The 21,753-nt window shown below is 39.6% G+C and overlaps 1 long non-coding RNA gene across 1 annotated transcript in view; it reads right to left on the bottom strand.

The window, feature by feature from the left end:
• The window catches only part of LOC130422625 (uncharacterized), a 51,065-nt gene that overhangs the window by 27,799 nt on the left and 1,513 nt on the right, over positions 1 to 21,753 (bottom strand). Inside the window, exon 2 of the long non-coding RNA XR_008906910.1 lies at positions 12,335 to 12,404. This is a non-coding gene — a long non-coding RNA (uncharacterized LOC130422625). The remainder of the gene's footprint in view (positions 1 to 12,334; positions 12,405 to 21,753) is intronic.

Below are 21,753 nucleotides of genomic sequence, written 5' to 3' on the forward strand. Positions count from 1 at the left end.
AAATTTGCAAAACCAGTGACATATATAAAGGGTGACTAATAATAATGATTTAATAAACAAAAAAAAAGAAGATTTGAGGTTTCAGAAGGAGAACCAATTTGTGAAAGCCAATTTTGAGATATGCTATAAGATTATAAATGTTTGTCTTTACCTTTAAAAGCATCTGGAACACAAATGCTTACACAAAGCAAAACTTTACATTTGTAAGTTTGGAGGGCACGCCATCAATGTCTACATGAAAATGTATGAAGATGCCAAAACATATCTATAAGGGTTAGGTTTACAAAATGCGGTCTGGTTAGGGGATATGAATATAATTAGCTCACTGTGAAAACAAGTCATCATATGCATGTGCATGTGTGTGTTTCTCTGTGAAGGTGTTGATTTCCCTAATAAACAGAAATGGTGGCAGGGTCATGAATTTGGACAGGGCCCGAGTTAGGCCTGAGGGGCTGAGCTGAGAGAAAAGCAGACTAGAGGGCTTGGACCATTGCCAGGGTTAACTGTATCTCGCCATTCTCTTCACACCAAGAAGCCATCCATCTCTCCCTCTCTCTTCTGACACCCTGTTTATTCCCTCATTCATTTGTCATGTCCCCAATCAGTTGGTTGAATAGAGGTTCTGCCTCACTGATGTATGGTCCTTCTAATTAAGACCAAAAGAAAAGATATGTTACTCAACCTCTCTCTCTCTCACATTTCTTCACTGTCTCTCTGCATTTCTATTCTCTAATCTCCTTTAGATCAGGTAAATGTCCTTCCGAGGTAGGACCAGGCTGTAGGTCTTTTGAAGTGAGAAACAAGAAGAAAAGTGGGGAAAGATTGAGCAGTCTGGCATCCAGGATGCCTCTGTTTGTTTGTTTGCTGTGTTTAAAACAAAGACGGTACGGCTTTGAGAATCTCACCAGCAGGAAACCCCCTTAGAGACACACAGCATATTCAAAGGCATGCAAATGACACGCTGAGAGTGAGTGCTCGCTTCATTTTGGAAGTGCTTAATTACATCATTTCTAAAATAACTTGGGCTTTGTTTATGAATACAGCACATTAAGATATAACGTCTCTGTTTTTTCACACTGTTACAGTATCCTGATACTCCCCAGTTTTGTACTGTCGCTGACACTGAGAAAAACGATAGCTCGCGAGTTTTACAATTAGCTGGGTGAATGAAAACCCATAAAGATGAAATATTAATATTATTTTATCTAGAAAAGACGACTAAGTTCATGAAGTGCTGACAGGTGCAGAACTTACAATAATATACATACGTTATTTAACAAAAAAACAGGACACAGAAACTAATGTGGCAGGATCTTTTCGAATTTCTAAAAAAACTGTTTAACACGATGTCGTCTTTTTCTTATGTGTTTACTGTCTGTACTAATATGTATTTACTGTAAAGCAATCTTGCAACCATGCAAAATTGAGTAAAGCTCTATAGTCAGTCATAAATCAATTGAAATCACCCACCATCAAAGTACCTGCTGTAAGTTGTAGAATGTATGATCCATAAATGTCATGTTTTTTTTAAAATGCTTCAATGAGAACAGACTGCTACAGTATGAATGTTGTGTGCTATGCATTAGTATATCGCATTATCATCGATTTCGACTCTTCATAAATGAAGTTAATAACCAGCCTTTGGGAGTTCAGACCTCAGTAAGACTGAAATGTTAATATTAAACATAATGTTACACTCCACTGCTTCTTAAAAACATGTGTGAAAGATTGGGAAGGAGAGAGATAGAGGGAGAGAGTTAGGTGGTGAGAGGACGCCTTTGAAAAAAATCAATTACAGTAAAAGGCACCAGAATCACTCGTGCATTTAATACATCTCATATCTGAGCATTTCAGCCCATTCCCCCATGCCTGCTGCATCAGCCTGGCCCATCTGCACGGCTTTGCAAAGTAGCAATATTTTAAACTAATATCGGTGCATTATGAGGCAACAAATCCTTTAAACAGCACATTAGGATGAATTGTTGCAGGGCTGTGATATCAAATAACAGGTATCAGCAGCAGAGAAAGCCCCTCATTTCTCATCTGTGGAACACAATAGCACATTTGGCAAGGTGAGTCAGAAAAAGTGAAAAAGAGCAACACGACTCTGACCGTGAGAGTAAAGTGATATGTGATTTTGCATTAGGTAAACTGACAGTGCTTGTAAATGAGTTACACGCTTGAGGATTATCTTCCATAAGCATATTTTATGTAATTGTCAGGATACACTTAAAAATATGTTGTGTTAGCTGTTTACGCTATGTTTTATAGAACGGGAAAAAATATTGAACATTGGACATTTTTCCATTTTTTTCAACCCTCTGAAAAATGATATCCGTCACACACCCTCTGGTGACCCCAATCGGCTGAAAAGACATGTTATTTAAACTAACATTCCTAATCCAATGTCAAAAAGGAACGACACGTTCAAGTAATAAAAAAATAATATCCTGCAGCTGGTGACTAAATCTTTCTTACCATGTCATCCTTTATTTGACAAGCCATGTTTATTACTGTATAACAAGAAGGAGGACAGGGATTAAACAGCGGCCTGAGAACAGAATGACTGTTTTCAGCTGCGTCCGTGCTGTAGACATGCTGTAAGCCTGTAGGGTCCCTCACCAGAGGCCTGCAGAAACACTTGTTTGTTCCGTCCCCCAGCCCTGGCAGCACGCAAATATTTACCCTGATACACATTTCATACGCTTGCTAATGGACAATATCTACACGTGTATGACAACCTTCCAAAAAAAGGCAAAACAGGAAATAATAGTGTTCCCTCTAACTAAGCTGATGAAGATGAAGCATGCTCAACATGAGATGCGCTCTCTCGGAACAGAAAAAGAATGGCCGGTTTTATCAAGCAACTGGCGCCTTTCGTCCGAGCCGACCCACCGCGTCTCAAATTAAACTACCTGATCATTCATTGCCCACACCTGTCAAACCAAACAATGAATATATAGCAGAGAATTGATGACTATTTGGAATGCATGTGGGCAAAAAGGCTTCAATTTGATGTTGTGATTGATTTGACGGAGCGCTCGAGATTTATCTTGCAAATGGAGTAATGGCTGTTCTGCGGCACGGAGGGTGATCTTGCGCTGAGCTGATAGCGCATTGAAAGAACAGAGGAGCTAAGTCCCAACGGCTCGGAGGCACATCATGAGAAATCTTCTCAAAGTGTCGTCGAACAGATTGTCTTGGTCAAGGTTATGATGCACTCATAAGTCTTAAGGAGTGTGTGTGGCGCTCGACTGCCACCCCCCAACCAGACGACCCTCCCTACAAGGTGACCTGAAGGAGGAATTAGAAAGCAATGACTAATCAGCACTTCCCTGCGAGGCGCTGAAATTGGGACGGAGACAATTAAGTGGATGCACTTGAGGAGCGTGGCACGCGGCAAGGAAAAAATAAAACCCAGTTGATATAAACAAAACATGCACAACACAAACCAACCACATCGGCTGTTTGTGAAGAAGTTCTGCAGAGCTGAGGATTGCGACTATTTTTTTTGGGTGTTAAAAGAATTAACAAATAAACACACACATAGATGCCAAGGCTCACAGAAAAGCATCACATGCAAATGTCCAGCGTGTCGTCTCAAAGAATGAGTTTCCATCACACACCATCGACCCTAGTTCCGCTTGGTGAGCTGAACAGGCTTCCCTCTATACATTTATAATTGAGAGTCTTTCTTTATGAAAAAAAATCTTCTTTTCTGAACATTTTAGTCTATTCCATGTTTTATTGAATGAAGGGGGTGGGGCAGAAATGGCGACAACATAAAAAACAGAGCATGGATATTCATGAGCGCAGGCATTGATAGTGTTTTGTTTTAGCTCCTTGAGAATAAGGTGTCTGAATCCGGGTGTGTTTCACTGGTATCTGTCATTTGGGTGTCAATCCAACTGGCACATTTTACACTTCGCTAGCACACAGACCTCACCTGCTGACACACACACACAAACACACACACAATAGCATCAGAAGAGCTTGTCTAAAACAAAAGGAAGGAAATGCAGTGGACGGCAATTTTTAGATCTTCATGATATAGTAAATTTGTATAGAAATTAAAATATTAAAAAGACAGTATGCTACTACAACACAGCATAGTCCAAACAAAATGTTGGACAAGCTGCTTTTATAAAAAATACAGCAAATAGCTAAACTACCACTTTCAATGAGGGCTGTCAAACGATAAATAGTGATTAATCGCATCTAGGATAAAAGTTTGTGTTTACATAATAAATGTCTTTGCACTGTGGATATTAATTTTGTATTCATAAACAAATACAAATGCATATATTTAAGACAAATATAAAACATCAATATCAATACACGTTTATATTTCATTTCAATTATTGATAAATGTAAATATACTTCCTTAATATACATGCATATGTATTTTTTGGGGTTTATAAATACAAAAGAAATATGCACAGACATAGTGTATTTAAAAACTAACTTATTCTGGATGCAATTGATCGCGATTAATTATTTGATACATTTTTTAAGCATTTTCAGAAGCTTTCAAAAACACCAATGATGAAGATTAGGCAGGTTACAGATAAAACAGATGTTGTTACATCAACAAAGATTGTGAGTCAATTCTTGAAGGCGATTAAAAGAAATCTTGTAAACAGACTAAAGGCTCTACAAGGCACTGATATGAGGCCCTGTGTGTTGCCGCTGTCTGTCTTTCCATCTGTCTACCTGTCGACTCAAAAAGCCGTTAATGCATAATATTTAGTCTCAATGAGGTGTGTGAGCCCGTCTCTCTCTGTCACATGAAAGTCATGCAGCTTAACCAGGTCAACTTAAACCAGATTTACTCCTCCTCAAATTACCCGAGCCGGGAACACGCCATTGCCAGTTTTCGTTTTCCTCCTTGTCTTTCTTTCCTCTACCTCCACAATTTCATACGCTCTGTTTATGAGAAATATGGCATCAGAGGACTCGTGTGAGCACGGGTGTTCCTCAAATCTCCACCACGACCTCCTTCTCAGCTGGATTTCAGAGCGAGACACTGATATCTACCTCTGCATGAATCCTGTGTACTACACTTAATTCCCTGTGAAACGCGGCGGCAGGGACTCTTCATCGGGGGTACAGAAAGGCATTTGAGAGCAGATTAAGAATATGAACAGCAATATTCCCGTCGGCGGCATCTGCATGCGCCCAGGATTACAGGGTTCTAGGGAGATTACTGGCAGACGAAGAGAGGTTATGGGCCTTTGAAAACTTTTTTATGCTAACCTGCTATAGGGCATGAAGAATGCATGCAACGGAGAGTTTCAGGGTTTCATATGCAGCATTTCTGATTATGCTTTTGGGCTTGATGTTGTAGAAATCACCCGTGTGAGAAGGCATGAAATACATCATATGTTTAAATAAAAAGACAAAACATCAATTTTACATGGTTACTTTATAACAAACAATTTACTCTAGTGTTCAATTTCAGTTTAAACGTCCTCTATCATTACGAATTCTGCATGTGTATATGGCGATATCTTCAGGTAGTCCCTTGACATCCAGATCAGATGTGGTTTCAAAGAACTCTAGAGATCACATTTCAGATGTGGTGATTACTCAAAGCCTTCAGTCATCTCGCAGACGACAAAGAGTTTGTGTACATCACGCTGTAATTGCATACACATGTCCAGTACCAGCAGTTACCTGATATGTCTCCCTCTTTCTCTAAAAAGCCAATGTTTTCATTTTTAACATCAACATTTGCTTAAGCTCATTTCATAGATATGATAAAGTATGGGTAGAAAATGAGTTTATTTTCAATTCTCTTACGTACATGGAGATGGTGCCCATTTTTCTGTGCCTAAACTGTCAGACCTGATTTTAACTTCTGACATGTGGTATTTCCCTCTTCCGCTGGCTCGTTGCACGATTAACAGCATGCCACGCGTGCAAAGCAAGCACAGGAAATCTGCCCCCCGAGGACACGGCTAACAATGCTACGACCAGTCAATTCCCCTCTGCACCTTTTGCGTGAAGGAACACATACATATCACATGCTCGGCCGCCATGTGCAATCGATTACGAGCCTTAATGAATGCCAGCCGGGAGTCACAGCTCATGTGTGTATTTTAAGCTTTCAAAGCGTAACAATATTCAACACCTAAATTCAAAAGGCCTATAATACAACAGATTACAAGGGACAAAAAGAAAACAAGATCACTCTTTTTTCTTAGTCTGACTTCCAGACAACAGCGAGAGAGCATATGTACTGAGAAACAAGCATAGGACTCATGCATGTATCAGGAGAGATAGAAAGTAGGCGTGCTACTCCCCAGACGCAAGTATTAACCTTGTTGCTGATGAGAAGGCCAAATCCATGCTGGGAGGAAGGAAGGAGGGTGGGTGTAACCCAGCCACTTCATGTAGAGTTGTAGTGTCCGTGCCAGTCTTTCAGTGTTCCTTGTTCAACGAGAGGCCCGAGACACACGCAACAGGGACTTTCCTGACGAGTTTCCGTGCCCTTGGCTTCCGCAATGCACCCAATAGTCATCAATTAAATTTCTGACAGGCAAGCCTTAACTTAAACACACACACACAGATACGTCAAGACAGTGTTCAACAGACTGTTCTTCATGGGGTTTGATAACCTGAAACCAAAAAAGAAAAGTGTCTCATCATTTACTCATCATTACTTTTGTTGAAGACTGTAACGAGCAAGGTGGGACGAGCGCCGTGAGGGTGTCAGCTGTGCGTTGCACCGGTCTTGCATCTCTCCCGGAGGAGATCGGACACATAAAAGGGCGAGCGACAGAGTGTATGATGGGAGAGGACCAGGCCTGGATTTTATGTTATGTTTTATTATGTTTGTATGGCCTGCAGTCGACCGTGAGGGAGCTGCCGGCATTTTACTTTCGTTTTGTTGCTTGTTTATTGTATTAAAAGTTGTTAACTTCACTGCTTCCCGCCTCCTTCTTCCCATTCCTTGGAATTTTGCTACAAAGACAAACAGTTTTGGCATACCAATAGTCCCCGAGAACTGTTTGATTGCAAACACTCCAAATATCTACTTGTGTGTTCAGCAGAACAATGACATTTGTGCAGGCATGAGGGTGAGTAAATGATGAAAGAATAAAACATTTTGGATGAAGTTTCACTTTAAGATTTGTCAAAACATGTAGACTTTAAAGATACAGTCCTTATGTATATAAAAATGGTGCAATGTACAGAGCATATTGTATTACAGCTCATATCAAACAAGCCTTTTTTCCTCATAAATCACTTCCTGTCTCGTGGCACAGACCTAAAAAGAATGAAACAATTGCACCGCATAATGGTAGTTGCAGTTACTACATATACCATAAATTGCTCTAAACAATTATAATACAAATCCGTAGAGGCGACAGCCCTCATTATCCATCGGATTAGAGGGCAAAAGTGATCCAAACCCTTCCTAAATAACATCCAACGTTTCATCAGCGGATACATCTCTACTCATAAGGCTACAAATTTATCATTATTGAGAAAATACGAAGGATGAATTACCCAACGTGCGTGAGCCTCGCAGTGCCTGACCTGAGATCAGTCCCAGATGAAAATAACTGAGGGCTCAGGAATTCATTTTCATATAGCAAATGGCCATCATAATCTGTAGTGCCTCTGAACAGACGTCTACACATTTGAGTGTCCTGGAATGAGAATATGTACTATGTAGAAAACATCTAACAAAAGGCAATGTTACGAACAGATTTAAGCCATCAGCCTCCATTCTGAAGTGATGCCGGAGTCATTGTCACGAGGCACTGTGAATGAGAAACTGATTTGGGAATAGCAGGAATAATCACAGTGGGGCCGGTAATGTAGCTACGGATATGGGTCATGATAAGGTTGACCCTTGCTTTATCTATTTGAACTCACCTTTGATTCCATCATTTCTTACATATACACACATGTACGCACACTTTCCTGTCAAGACTGATCCCTTTTAAGGGGAAGGTGCTTTTAAATGATTTAGCACAATGATCCGGAGACATTCCAGGCAATTTCATACACCAGTGATATTCAAAATGATGCTCCTAGGAAATGTCTGGGCATATGCTACCCCCACCGATCACACAAGCACGCAAGCAATCACAATTGTGACATTGGTGCGAGATATAAAAAATAATGCAGGGGATTATGCCCCGATACTAGGCCTTATTTACTCATAGATGTATTAGGAAAAACACCTGCCTCCTGCTCCAATAGGATAAAGAGATTAATTTTACGGAGACTTAATACATACAGATGGTCAGACAGGAAAAATTAGAAAAATCTGAAATATGAATACATTCGTTTTGTATAATATGAAATATTATATAATTATACAATAGATTCATCTATTGCAGAGATTATAGCTTGATGCATTGCTGTACTTAACAAGGAGACAAAGTTCATTTCTTTATAGGCCAAATGTTGCTGGCAAGATCCCTAGAATATTATATAAATTAAACTTAAGCCGCCATCTCTGTTTGCATATTAATGGCAGCCGGTGCAGGTCTGCTTTTGATTCATACGCTCTCAGAACCTTCGGCAGCTGGCACAATGCTCTGCATCTAACAATTGACAGCACAGAGCACGGCATGTATTTATTTAACAGCGAAGAACCTATAATACTGAACTCACAATCTACAATTTTTATAATCCAAGCCTTTACTTCTAAAAGATTACAGTTGAAGAATTGATCTTCTGTCATTTTACTGATCTTAATCTAAGATGTTACTGTGGCACAGATGTGATCTACTAACACCACTCAAAGTGCAATGCCTTTTTTATAACACTGACTAAAACGATTTATTGACACCCCGTTTCACTAAAGCAAATATAGCATCAGTAGAAAGTGCAGGACTGCTTCAGGCAAGTACAAATAGTCTCTTGTCAAGCTAAAATTATCCTAAAGGTTCTTAAAGACTTAAAGGTGAAGTTAACCCAAAAATGAAAATTCTCTCATCATTATCTTACCCTCTTGGCATTTCAAACCTGTATGACTTTCATTCTTCCACAGAACACAAAAGAAGATATATCGAAGAAAGTTAGTAACCGAACAGCTGCGGCACACATTAACTTCTAATGTACATTTAAAATGTAGTTTTCTGATCGTTGTTTTTTCTATCTCAGTAATTATCAAAATTAGGGATGCACGATGAATTATCGGCCATGTCCGTATCGGCTGATAAATGCTCATTTTTAATCATTTCCTATGATTGTGCTTCAGCTGCACGTTGCTCATATAGGATAAATTTCCCGCCAAAACTACATCTACATAACGGAGCTGTACACATCACGCGCACTCAGGGAAATTTATGTTGACTATATTTAGCAGATATCTTCTAATATCTTCATATTGCGCCAAACGCACTTCATTTGAACCCTTACCACTCCGTAAATGCTGTTTCTCCTGCCAAAGACGTGTCGCATATAAAGACCTGCAGACACCAAGAGGAGGTAAATAACTGGACACTTTTAATGTAATGCTTAAGTAAACGAAATGCAGCAGTAATAAAGTATTTTTAGCTGTCAGTCAGTTTACTGTTTGCTATATAGGTTTGTGACATTATAAACCATAACGTCTTGTATCTACTTTTATCATTAATGATATAAATAATATCAATAGCATTAATAATCAGCATGTTAAGAGCATTTCATAATGAATCATGTTTTAATCTGATATTATTTATAATCAGTTCTAGTACGAATGGCATGGAAAGACTACTTGTTAGTAACTTCGTAATTACTTCGGCTCATGATAAATAAATTTCTGTTGTCACATTTTGTTGTCAGTAGTTTTATAAAATATTAAAATAGGCCACTAGGACTTCACTTTGGCACCATAGCCTTGAAACTGTGGGTATCAGAATATAAAATAAATGGCCTGATAAACCATTAGATGTTCAATTTTTATATATATTTGACTGGGCTCAATTGATAAAATATTATTTATTTAAAAAAGTATTGTCTGGACCTTTGTCACGAAGAAAATATAGAGACTGCACATAACTCCACAATTCAGTACTACATATTTCTGAGTCTTTGTAATGTGCTTCAGTAATACATTTCTAACATCTATCATGTGTTTAGAAACAATTCACAGAATTCTCTTTACCCGGACTTTAAGAGTAACTCCTAACTATGACAAAACTCAACTAACTGGACACATCTATGTTAACTCAACAGATTATTAGGTTGAACTTTTTTTGAAGTTAATAACATATGCTCAGAGTTAAAATACAGTGCAGTACTATATTTTTGTCATGATCATTCACTTACTGCTATTAGCAAAACATTGTTGATGCAGGTACAGTATGTAGAAACAGTGCTTATGAATGTTTAAATTGTAGGAACAAAGCATATTGTATGAATCCGACTACTGTCTAAATGCTTTCTGTCTTGATACCTGTTAGACATGTGGGTATTAAGAAAAAAATTCTGGGTTGCTCCGGAAGAACATATACTGTTTAATTTGTTTATTAAATGAAAATATACCAAACAAATTTGATGGTTAAAGAATAGTTAACTATTGTAAGGCTTGGTCCTTGATTTTCAAGAGGAGAAAAGGAGCACTTATGGTTACCTTGTTTTCTGCAGTGAATGTTTTCAAATAAAAGCCCTTTCACACTATTTTCCTTTTGTTTCAGTCTTAGGGAATTTTCTTATTTAGATACTGTATATAGACCAATATATATAAATATTTTCATTATCGGCAAAAATTTACATATCGGTGCATCCCTAATCAAAACAATTACAGATCCTTAAAAAAATTTAAATCTTTGAAAGGTCAAATAAAATATTGATTTTCTACATAAATCTATCAAAAAAGTCAGTTGGATAAAATAAACTTGTTTTCTTTTTTTAATTACTTTTATTTATTCCCACAAGCTTTACTTCTTACAGAATTGTCTATAAAGACAATGTTAAAAGTACAGAAAACAAAAACATACAGAGTAAGAAAATGTCAGAAAAATCAGAAAAGTCTCCTGGAAGTTACACTCTGAAAAGTGATCCAGTAATCTCGATTTGTGTCTCTTTCCTCCAACACCCCATGGGCCTCCACTTCCTGACAAAGGTCCTTCTCAATATCCTGAACCGAGAATGTGAGGGTTGAGAAAGGTACAGTAAGTGAAGAAGACAGAGGGCGAGTGAGAAGAAAAGGAGAGGCATTGCGTGCCAGGTAGTGCTTAAAAAAGGAGGCCATTTAGGCTGAGGTTAGATCACAGGCAACAGGAATGAGGGGAGGCAAGAAGCCTGCTAGACGTCGAATAATCAACATCTTTACTTCCTAAACACATGCACACATCTCAACAGAGGTGCTAGTTTTATGCAGCAGACACAGACGCCACACTGCTGTTCTCCGTCCACACATTAATAAGAAAGACATAGCGTGACAGACTCTGGTCTGTAACATTAAAGTCTCCAAATTACAGCCTCCAGCCTGGATATGACCCGCTCTGCCTACATCTGTAAGGTCTCATAAACAACATCCAACGAGAACTTTGTCCAGTCTTATTAAAAATATACCTAATAATGTCATAAGCAGGGAACTTTTAGGAAAACCAAAATGAATTGAGATTGGCCGTGGGTTGCTGCATTTGTTCTTTTCAATAACTTCTGACTTGCCAACTAGATCTACATGTTACAGTAGAACATTTACTTTGCTCATAAATTATATAATCTACATGTTGCAGATATTCTTAGATTGTTTTTTTGTTTCTTTAACTTGATCAAGAACTATTTTCACTAATCGTCTGTGTAGCACACAATGAATAAGGCAAACTAATCTTTCCCACTGAGTCGGTTGTGTACAGGTATATTTCATATTTTTCCCGTGAGTAAAGCTGAGTAGGACAACTTGGAAAATAGTAAATGCAATAGAACTGAATGCTGACAAGGACATGAAATCTGCCTTGGAATGTATGATGCGGAAAAAAGAGTCAACAGTTGCTACACACTTAGGGACAAATATAAAGAAAATAACAAAAAACAATCAAATGTGAACTCCTTTGAGTTCTGAAAATATGCTATTTTATGTAACACCATCTGTGTTGCAGATACAAATCACATCCAATGAAATCCGGCTCTTACGACTACGAAGCCAAAGCTGATTAACTGTGCTTACCTGAGTATATTACAACAATCAAGGACAGAAGGACTAAGCATAAGTAGGGCATATTAATCTATGCAAGAAAAACTGGCAGCAAACTCATCTATTCTCATTCTCAAACACACACAAAATAGACAGTTGCATTGACTACACTAATTTCCTGGCATGCATGTATTCCTACAATAATTTAGCACAATCAGCAAGAACCTGGTAAGAAAAACTGCACACCTTCACTTTGCCATGCTGTAAGAATTCCTTAACATCCGCGCACACAGCTGCCACAGAAAGGACGTGATTTCTGAAAGAGACAAGAGAAAGAAACAGACCAACACAACTCTGGATGAATGTATGGAAGTATGTTAACACATCACATTTTAAATAATTGTCTTAACATCAAACGCATGTTCAGTACAATAGTTTATACATTTTAGAGGCTAATTTGTATTTTTATTGACAGATATCAACATATTAAAAAGTAGGACTGCACGAAAGCCCTATTTATCGAAATGATCAAAATATCAATACCAAAATATTGCATATGTGCATATAGCAAATGTCTGCCATAACATTGTTCATTGTGTTTTATGTACTATAATATTAAAATGTTTCGTAATGTTTTGAAATCATGTTTCCGAAGTCAGCAGTGATGCAGATTCTTTTCCAGAAACAATGTGAAAAATGTAGGCGTGGATTAACGCACAGGCTTGCTTAGGCTGCAGCCTAGGGGCCCCACTTGTATAGGGGCCTCTGATTGGCCGGATGTTTTTTATTTTAAATTAACTTCAGCCCAAACAAAAATAGGCCCTCATTGGCCCATAAGAAATATAACAAAAAATAAACCGGTGATTGGGTAGATGTGACATTTGGGTCACATCTTTCCAATCAGCAGCTGGTGAAATCATGTCAATCATTTTCATTTACATCACTGCTACTGCTAGACGGCATAGCGGCAAAATGTCTGAAAGAAAGTACAATAGTGGAGCACAAAAACGGAAATAACCAAATTTAAAAGAACAACGTGACAAAGATAGCAGCAGTAGGACTGGCGATTATGGTTGCTGAATAAAGACATCTCCTCTCGCGAAAAGTGTGAATGTTCCGATGGTTCTCCCTCACGGTCAGTCGCGTTGTTTACGGGGAATTGTGAGTATTTTGGAGGCATTAGGAAGACTCTAGTAATTTTCGGGAAAATTAAGGGAGTGGTTGGATGTCTATGAATAGGCCTATGCACTTATCAGACCTCTGTGGAAGATGAAGTTGAATAACTATTTACATGATTTAACATTCTATCGATTTGTGCATTTGGTTAAATAGATACTTACCATATAAGGAAATATATAAACAAATTTCTCATATGACAAGAATCACTGTGATTATAATAATTTTTTTAAAAATCATTTTAACCATTATACCATTACATTATAAGTTTATATTGACTAAAACGAGAAGACAATTTATAGACAGACATTGAGTCGGATAAACTGGACTAAACAAAAACAGGACAAGGATGACAAAATAAGATAAAAACGAAACAGTGTATTCATCGTGAGACTAAAACTAAGACTAAAATAAAAAATAGCGGAAAAAATTTACACTATTCTGCGGTAGAAAAAATTGCAGCGGGATCATTAGCTGTTGCAGCAGTTAGCTCATTATGCCATCGGTAATATTTCAGGGACATATCCCACAATGATACACATATTATGCAGGTTGTTTTTTAATTCTGGCTTTGTTTTATACACAGTTTATCTAATGCACAGTGGTTTGTGTCTCAGTAAAGATCCACCAAGGCGTTTTTAGGGGCTGTTAATATTTGGAGTGTTCTTGTATAAAACTGGAGCTTGAGCTCTCCTGGTGTTTGTAGTTGTTGCTGAGCAACCAGGAATGAAGAGGAAACACGGCAATATTTGCCGTCACAATGTGTGTGTATCCGAGTGCGATTTTTCCCAATGCCCCTCGCAGCGTTGGTTCGGTGTCTTATGTGGCGGTCAAACTTGAATTTGCGTATGCAAAATTCCTTCGGACAGTGCTGCGAAAATCGGTGGGACAGTCACTACAGTTGATCAAGTACATAAACGCACAATCGCATAAAATTACACATTTCACTGTTCAAACTTTAAAATCCGCTCCTGCTTCTATTGCAACCGCAATAGACCAAGCCGCTTCACTTTTTAGTTGGTCTTTGTAATCTTAAAGTTGTGTTGTACAAGACGGGATGATGCGACACAATGCTACAATGAGCGACTCCTCCATTTTACATTTTTTGGTTCCAAGAGGTCATGCTATGACATTTTGATCTTCTATTGGTCTCCCGCACTCATGTGACGCGAATTCGCAGGTCAGAGTTCACCAAACTTAAATTTTGCTACGCAGCGAAATATTTCCGCACGGGCATGCGCTTCAGATCTGTCGGAATCGCAGCCATATGAATGGAAGTCTATAGAGGGAAAATTCAAGTGTGACCGCGGCTTTAGCTTGATTCTATCGAACCTGGTGGGTTTGCATTCATCTTACATCATCACGAAGGTGCATGACACATGATAGTAAACAGAACATGGGTCAATATATTGTGCTTTTTACTCACTTGATGCGCAGAGTAGGGGTGGGCGATCTAGAAAAAAAATTCAAATCACGATTTTTTCCAGATAGATCACGATTCACGATTTTATCGCGGTTCTTCTTCAAGTTGGTTTTAAGACTATTTTGCAAATTAAAGGGGCTTCAATACAGCCAAACTAAGTCCCCATATAAAAATATACTCTTTACCATTTATATTTTGAAGAATATTTTAATCAAGTTAATATTTAATGCAAGTGCAAGACCATAAATCAGCTGTTAGCAAAAAACTTTACATTTTGAATTTTGTTTTTCATCTTGTTGCGGCACTCGGAGTAAAGCTGTGGAATGGAAGTGGAGGATAAATATTTTTGGCTGGGTATTTCGTAACGTGGATCTACGACTTTGAGCAGTTTTTTAAAGCCCTCATTTTCCACAGTCTTTATGGGAATCATGTCTTTGGCCAGGTAAAATGCGACCGCGTCAGTGACATCTTTCCAGCGCTTGTTCATTCTGTCATACGGATACGGAGTTCCTTTCTCAAATGGTTCTTTCGCTAAAGTTGTTGTTTAAGCCTTTTAGTTTCCGTATGCTTGGTTGTACCTGATTTACTCGCGTGGGATTCCTTTATAATTTGACTGTCGGCATACTCTTTCAGTCCCTTTTATTTTGAGGTGGTTAAAATGGTTCGTTGTGTTGCCTTACGACGCTCGAATCTTATCATTGCCACATTTGCAAATAACTGTTGTTTGGGCCGTGTCAGTTGGGGAAAACCCAAACCATTTCATTATTACTGATGGAGAACTTTTTTTAGGGACCAAGTCCTCCGTGTTTCCCTCCATCTTCACTGACCGCGTCACTTAATCTTACTGAATTCACAAGCAACGTATACGAGCTTGTTAACATGGCGCAATCTATCGCAAGTATGTTGACGAATTCTATAGAACAGCACTATATAGGACGATTTAACGATTTTCCCGAAAAAGTGGATCGTGCAGTCATTTTAATCGTTCGCGATCTAATATCGTCATATCGCACACCCCTAGCGCAGAGTAAACAACACTTTTTACAAGTATGTATGCTTACAGAGCTTTCTGCTGCCTGTATTTATAAGGACTATTTTTAAATCTGGAAACATCATATTGTCATTCATTTACCGCTCTGATTCCACTCGCAACACCCAAATCAATGCAGGCTCACTCTTGCTCAATCTAAATTACCAACGCTATCATCTCTTACATGTGTTTTATTGAAGTAAATGTAGATTGTAATCGCATACGTAGGGTTCGTTACCCTGGTGCGCACCTGATTTTGCGTGACAGCTTTTACATTACTTATTTTTACATTTAACATCTTTTTTACTTTTACAGCTTTTAATTGTGTGGTTGGTCGAAAAAAATTGTTTTTACAACCTTAAAGCATTTATGTTTCAAATATTGAATTTTTCTTCAATATTGTGCAGCTGCCCTATTAAAGAGGCACCTTTTTCTGTGAGCCTGAGAATCAAATCCTAAAAATATGTGAATATTTAAAAATAACTAAAAGCAATTCAAGGTAGCCATGAATATTTCATCCGAATGTTCACACAGTTCTTGATATCCCTTAGAGAAATTTGTAGGAGGCTTGAGAAAACATCAATATTTTAAACTGGGAAAGGGTAAACAGATTTAGAAAAGAAGCCTGAAGGGTGAGTTGCGTTTTCTTCTGTAAACTCATCTATGCCACTGTCTGCACCAACAGCAAATGGGACTTTGAATATGTCTACGTTAGTTGAGGTACCATTGCCTACTAATCTAAATGTCAGTCACAGTCTGGTTGCTCTGTGAGGCATATGTGTATGTATGTGTTCCGGGCAAATGCGCACACAGCAAAAGGCAAAGCAATCCCCAACTTGTTTCCAACGCTCGCCTGCTGAGCGAGCTCACGACGGTAAAGAATTCAGAAACGCTTGTCCTATAAACTAAAGACACAAATCATTTACATGCTCGTCTCATCAAAGGCAGCTCCGCTCATATCCGCCGAGATTTTCCGCCGATCAGAGTGCTCCGGTTGCATCTCCAAGCGCAACGGGCTAACCTTTGCGACTGCCAAGAAATGTGATTAATTTTTTAAATACAGCTGTTGACCTATTATTGAGTCAGAGAGATGCCACATGAGACACTCTTCACATCCACTTCATCATTATGGAACGACTTATTCCATCAGTGTTTACAAGCTCGCGCCCAAAAAAGAAACAAACACGCTGAAAATGCGATAAAAAAATATTCACAAATGCAGTTCTGGGCCGTTTTGCTGAGCAAAATGTCAATCAAACCAAAACCCTTAGAAGCATCGACACCCTGCCAGGCCTACAGGATTTGTTTTTCATGGAAAAATATTTACAACAATAGCAAAGTGTTTAAGTTTCTAGTTAATAGACATATTAATAAACTATGATGGAGAAAACGGCTTAATGATCATCCATCCATCCATCTTCTTCCGCTTCATCCTGGACCGGGTCGCGGAGGCGGCAGTCTAAGCAGGGATGCCCAGACTTCCCTCTCCCTAGACACTTTCTCCAGCTCTTCCGGGGGGACACCGAGGCGTTCCCTAGGCCGTGTCCTAGGTCTTCCCCGGGGTCTCCTTCCGGTGGGACATGCCCGTAACACCTTCCCGGGAAGGCGTCCAGGGGGCATCCGGAAAAGATGCCCGAGCCACCTCAGCTGGCCCCTCTCGATGTGGAGGAGCAGCGGCTCTACTCTGAGCTCCTCCCGAGTGACCGTGCTTCTCACCCTATCTCTAAGGGATCGCCCAGCCACCCTGCGGAGAAAGTTCATTTCGGCCGCCTGTATCCGGGATCTTGTCCTTTCGGTCATGACCCACAGCTCATGACCATAGGTGAGAGTAGGAACGTAGGTTGACCGGTAAATCGAGAGTTGCCTTGCGGCAAAGCTCCTTCTTCACCACGTCTGCCAGTCCAAAGGCACTGTCCCCGACCGCCACGCGGTGCTGCAGAGGCATGTCAGCCAAGACAGCCCCACAGCATCCAGAGACTTGAGATACTCAGGGCGGATCTCATCCACCCCCGGTGCCCTGTCACCGATGAGTTTCTTGACTACCTCGGTGACTTCAGCCCGGGTGATGGACGAGTCCGCCTCCGAGCCCTCAGTCTCTGCTTCCTCAATGGAAGACGTGACGACGGGATTGAGGAGATCCTCGAAGTATTCCTTCCACAGCCCGATGATATCCCCGGTCGAGGTCAACAGCTGCCCCCCTCCAATGTAAACAGCGTTGGTAGGGCACTGCTTCCCTCTCCTGAGGTGCCGGATGGTTTGCCAGAATCTCTTCAAGGCCGACCAATAGTCCTTCTCCATGGCCTCACCGAACTCCTTCCAGGCCCGAGTTTTTGCCTCGTCAACCACCCGGGCTGCAGTCCGCTTGGCCTGTCGGTACCCGTCAGCTGCCTCGGGAGTCCCACAAGCCAGCCAGGCCCGATAGGACTCCTTCTTCAGCTTGACGGCGTCCCTTACTTCCGGTGTCCATCACCGGGTTCGGGGATTGCCGCCTCGACATGCACCGGAGACCTTACGGCCACAGCTTAATGATCAATAATGGATAATATTCCCATCACTGTAATATGTGTCATGTAACGGCAATAGCCTATTTCACAGACCTATTTCACCAACTTAACTAATAGTAGGCTAGCTAATATGTAAGTCATCCTGTTAATTCATTCAGCAATATCAAGAGTAATATTCAGACAACATTATTCATCATACGGTCATCTAAAACTGTCATCGAAACTAGGGATGATGAGATGTTCTCTTAAAGGGCCGCTAATCCAGGTGTTTTCTGCAATTTAGAAATAGTCAGTGGGACGAAAGCCCTATATAGGACATACGAGAAAACACTGAACTCACCGAGAAAGACACTGCTTTAACTTTCCTTCGTTGTAATGAATAAGCGTTTACAGAAATGATGTCGGTCACAAGTCTTCTGAACCGATTGGAGCGATGCGTTTTACCACTAACGTTCCGACATAACACCTATTTTTGGAATACGTCTCACGATTTAAAAACTATGTGTAATACTTCTTTCGGAGATGAAGCTTGTTTGCGAATAGCTGGTACTGATCCACTCTTGAGAATATATTTTTTTGCCAAACCCTTGCTATACTGACGGGCCACTGGTCAAGTCTTTCTAGACCGGATATACGGACCGGTGAATGTTGATTTGTTGATCCGAAAAAAGTAAATTCTTCCCGAGGTCGCAGCGGGGCGAACACGGGCTCATGGGAAAGATCTCCCCCCTGCCACCTTTTATGTTCCATTTTACATCCAACAACAGCACACACTTGTTGTTTCTTAGACATTTTTTTCGCTGGCTAGTGGCTACATCTGCTCTTGGCTGACAGCGTGTCTCTGGCTGAAGCTGGACCTAACCTAAAGCACTCATAAGGCAGAGTCTGTACGCAGTCATGGGCAGGTGTAAACAATGTGACATCAGATTGATATGGGATCACCAACATCCTGTTTTGTGTCACTGTTGTGGTTTCAAAAAGAAGAATAGATGGATTTGTATGATTAAAGGCTGTTTCTGCACACTTGCTGGCAACTCAATTTCTGGTAGATAAACATTTAAAAGTGCATTTTCTGGGATAGCGGCACTTTGTAAAAAGCGGTTCTGAGTAAATGCAAATCATGTCCATTCGGTAAGGGTTTTGAGAGAACAGCTCTAAAATTCACTTTGTAGGTCAGACATGTACACTTGCCCTTTATCGAAAAATGTATTCACTTTGTTGTGAGCACATTTTTACATCCAAATTGGAACAGGACCACAAAAGCCCAGTGTAGCAGGGACAGGTCACAGCTCGGTGGCACACAAGAACACAGTCAGAACATGTCCCAAATGGACTCATGAGTTGACAGAGCTTCTGCCATGACCCAAATGAATCCCCAACACCCTAAAGCCCTCTCCAGAACCAACTGGGCCTGGTGACTGGCCTGATTCAACCAGATGGGAGTTCTGGAGTCAAGAATCAGACTGCTGGTTCAAGAAGAGAATCAAGGGCCAGCTGGACGTGAGCGAAAGTGAACGAGGACCGTCGCAAGCCTCATGTAGCATTCCCCTTACACTAGCGACAACATGGAGAATGTGTAAGTGTGTGTGTGTGTGTGGAAAAGGGAAACATGGTCTTTGAACCGACACAGAGATTGGCCCAGATGAACTAACTAGAGAGAAATGCCAGATAAAGTAAAATATGATGTTTACACTTTGTCAAAGGCTTTTTTGAGTCCTACAGAGTCATCTTATTAATGCAGCCTATTTAGTTTCAATCTCTGCCAGGGATGCTGATTAAATGTTTTATGAACCAACAGATGATTCGGTTTGCATTTGCATTCTGGTGGAGAATGTGCATGTTAGGGGGTTGAGAGAAATAGAAAAGGAGAGAGCACGCTCTAAGAAAAGGATGTCTGCAGTCAACACATGCAGAACAAAAGAAACAATTTGCATACAAATCAAAGTTTATCATCTCAGTCCCCCTATGCCTGTTGTGCATTCATACGCACAAATGCCTCCAAAGCTTTGAATGAACAGGACACCGCATACTTACTGTTCTATTCGCTGACTGATATAGGCCAAAGCAGCGCTTTCATCACATAAAAGGAGAAAGCTAGCGAGAGGTAGCCAGGCAGAAAGGGGGAAAGAGAATACAGAGAGGCAGAGAATCATTCCAAGGTTCAGTGAGAAAATGTTTCCTTTTTTGGTCCTGGTCATGAAATGAGTCTTGTCTATGGAGAAGTTTAACATTTATGCATCGCAGCCAAATAAACATTAAACTACTATTTAATCTCCAAACATTAGATTAACTATTCTCAAGAATAGAAGAGCTGAGTGGTGGGATAGGATATGCAGTAGAAATCCTTTTTGAGAACTTTCAGCCTCCTCGATTTCAATGCTAAGTCCTCAAGCTTTCTCCAATAAAGAGCCCACATCAATATACTGTCGACTTTAATCCCTCCACTGGAGTAAAAAGAGATGTCAAGAGGAGTTAGAGGAAATCAAGGGACGAACTGCAGGCCTGCTGAAGCTCAATATACCCCACTGAGAACACATCAAAGCATGCAAGTATATACGTCTGCCACCAGAGGGCACACTTTCTAAGATTTCAAGTGCACAGATACTAATAATGACTTTTGCGCCTAAAGGATATTATGTATCCTGTAACAACACCAAAACACAAGCAGTATCATCAAAATCTCAAAAAAAACATTACAGATAAAAAAATTGAGCAAGGTGAAACATTTTGTGAAATTGATGCAAAGGTTTGTCCGATTACCATATTTTTGTGGGTCAAACCTGCTTAACCTCCTACCCAAGAAAAGTGTAAAAAGAGAGCTATTTAAATGTGTCCGATGTCCAAGAGGTTATACAAATCCAGAAAATGTTTTTAGATTATTTATTTAGATTATTCAGGCTTGTTTCTGTTTCTGCCAAAACGTTAAGCCTCCTTGAGGTTGTGAACCTCTCAATGTTAAACTTTATTACTTTATTTAACAGCGTTACAACAGGACCGTATACATAATATTAACAAAATTAAAAAATCACTGGGACAATGGTTTGAAAGAAGACAGAGCTTTTTGATCGTTTTCAAAATGTATTTTCACGAACAAGCCACCAGAGGGAGAGCTTTACTTGACACACTGGACCTTGAGCAAATCTGCCTGTTGAAAACACGTGAAAAGAGTTCATTTGCAAAAACAGATAACAAATACATCAGATAATGTTCAAAATTTAAGTTTTTTTATTTAAATTCATTTTAATCAAACTGTAGTTGGGTTGTTTTGATTAAGTAACAATAACTCATAAAGTAAAGCTTACTAAGACATTAAAACATGATAAAAAATAATAACATGATTTTTTTAAACATTTTTATAATTGGTGTTTATTTGTTTTTTGCAACAAAACTCGTCTTATACACTGTTGTCTTATCCGACAGCTATTTAAAAAAATAAAAATAAAATAGATTAGAACTTGTCATTGTGCAAGTGTTGTGTTGCACTTCCTTGGTGCATAACGAAAATGAGACTTGTGACTTGTCCCGAAGCTTT

The sequence above is a fragment of the Triplophysa dalaica genome, chromosome 1 (genome assembly GCF_015846415.1).
Source record: "Triplophysa dalaica isolate WHDGS20190420 chromosome 1, ASM1584641v1, whole genome shotgun sequence".
In the NCBI taxonomy this organism is placed as follows: Eukaryota; Metazoa; Chordata; class Actinopteri; order Cypriniformes; family Nemacheilidae; genus Triplophysa; species Triplophysa dalaica.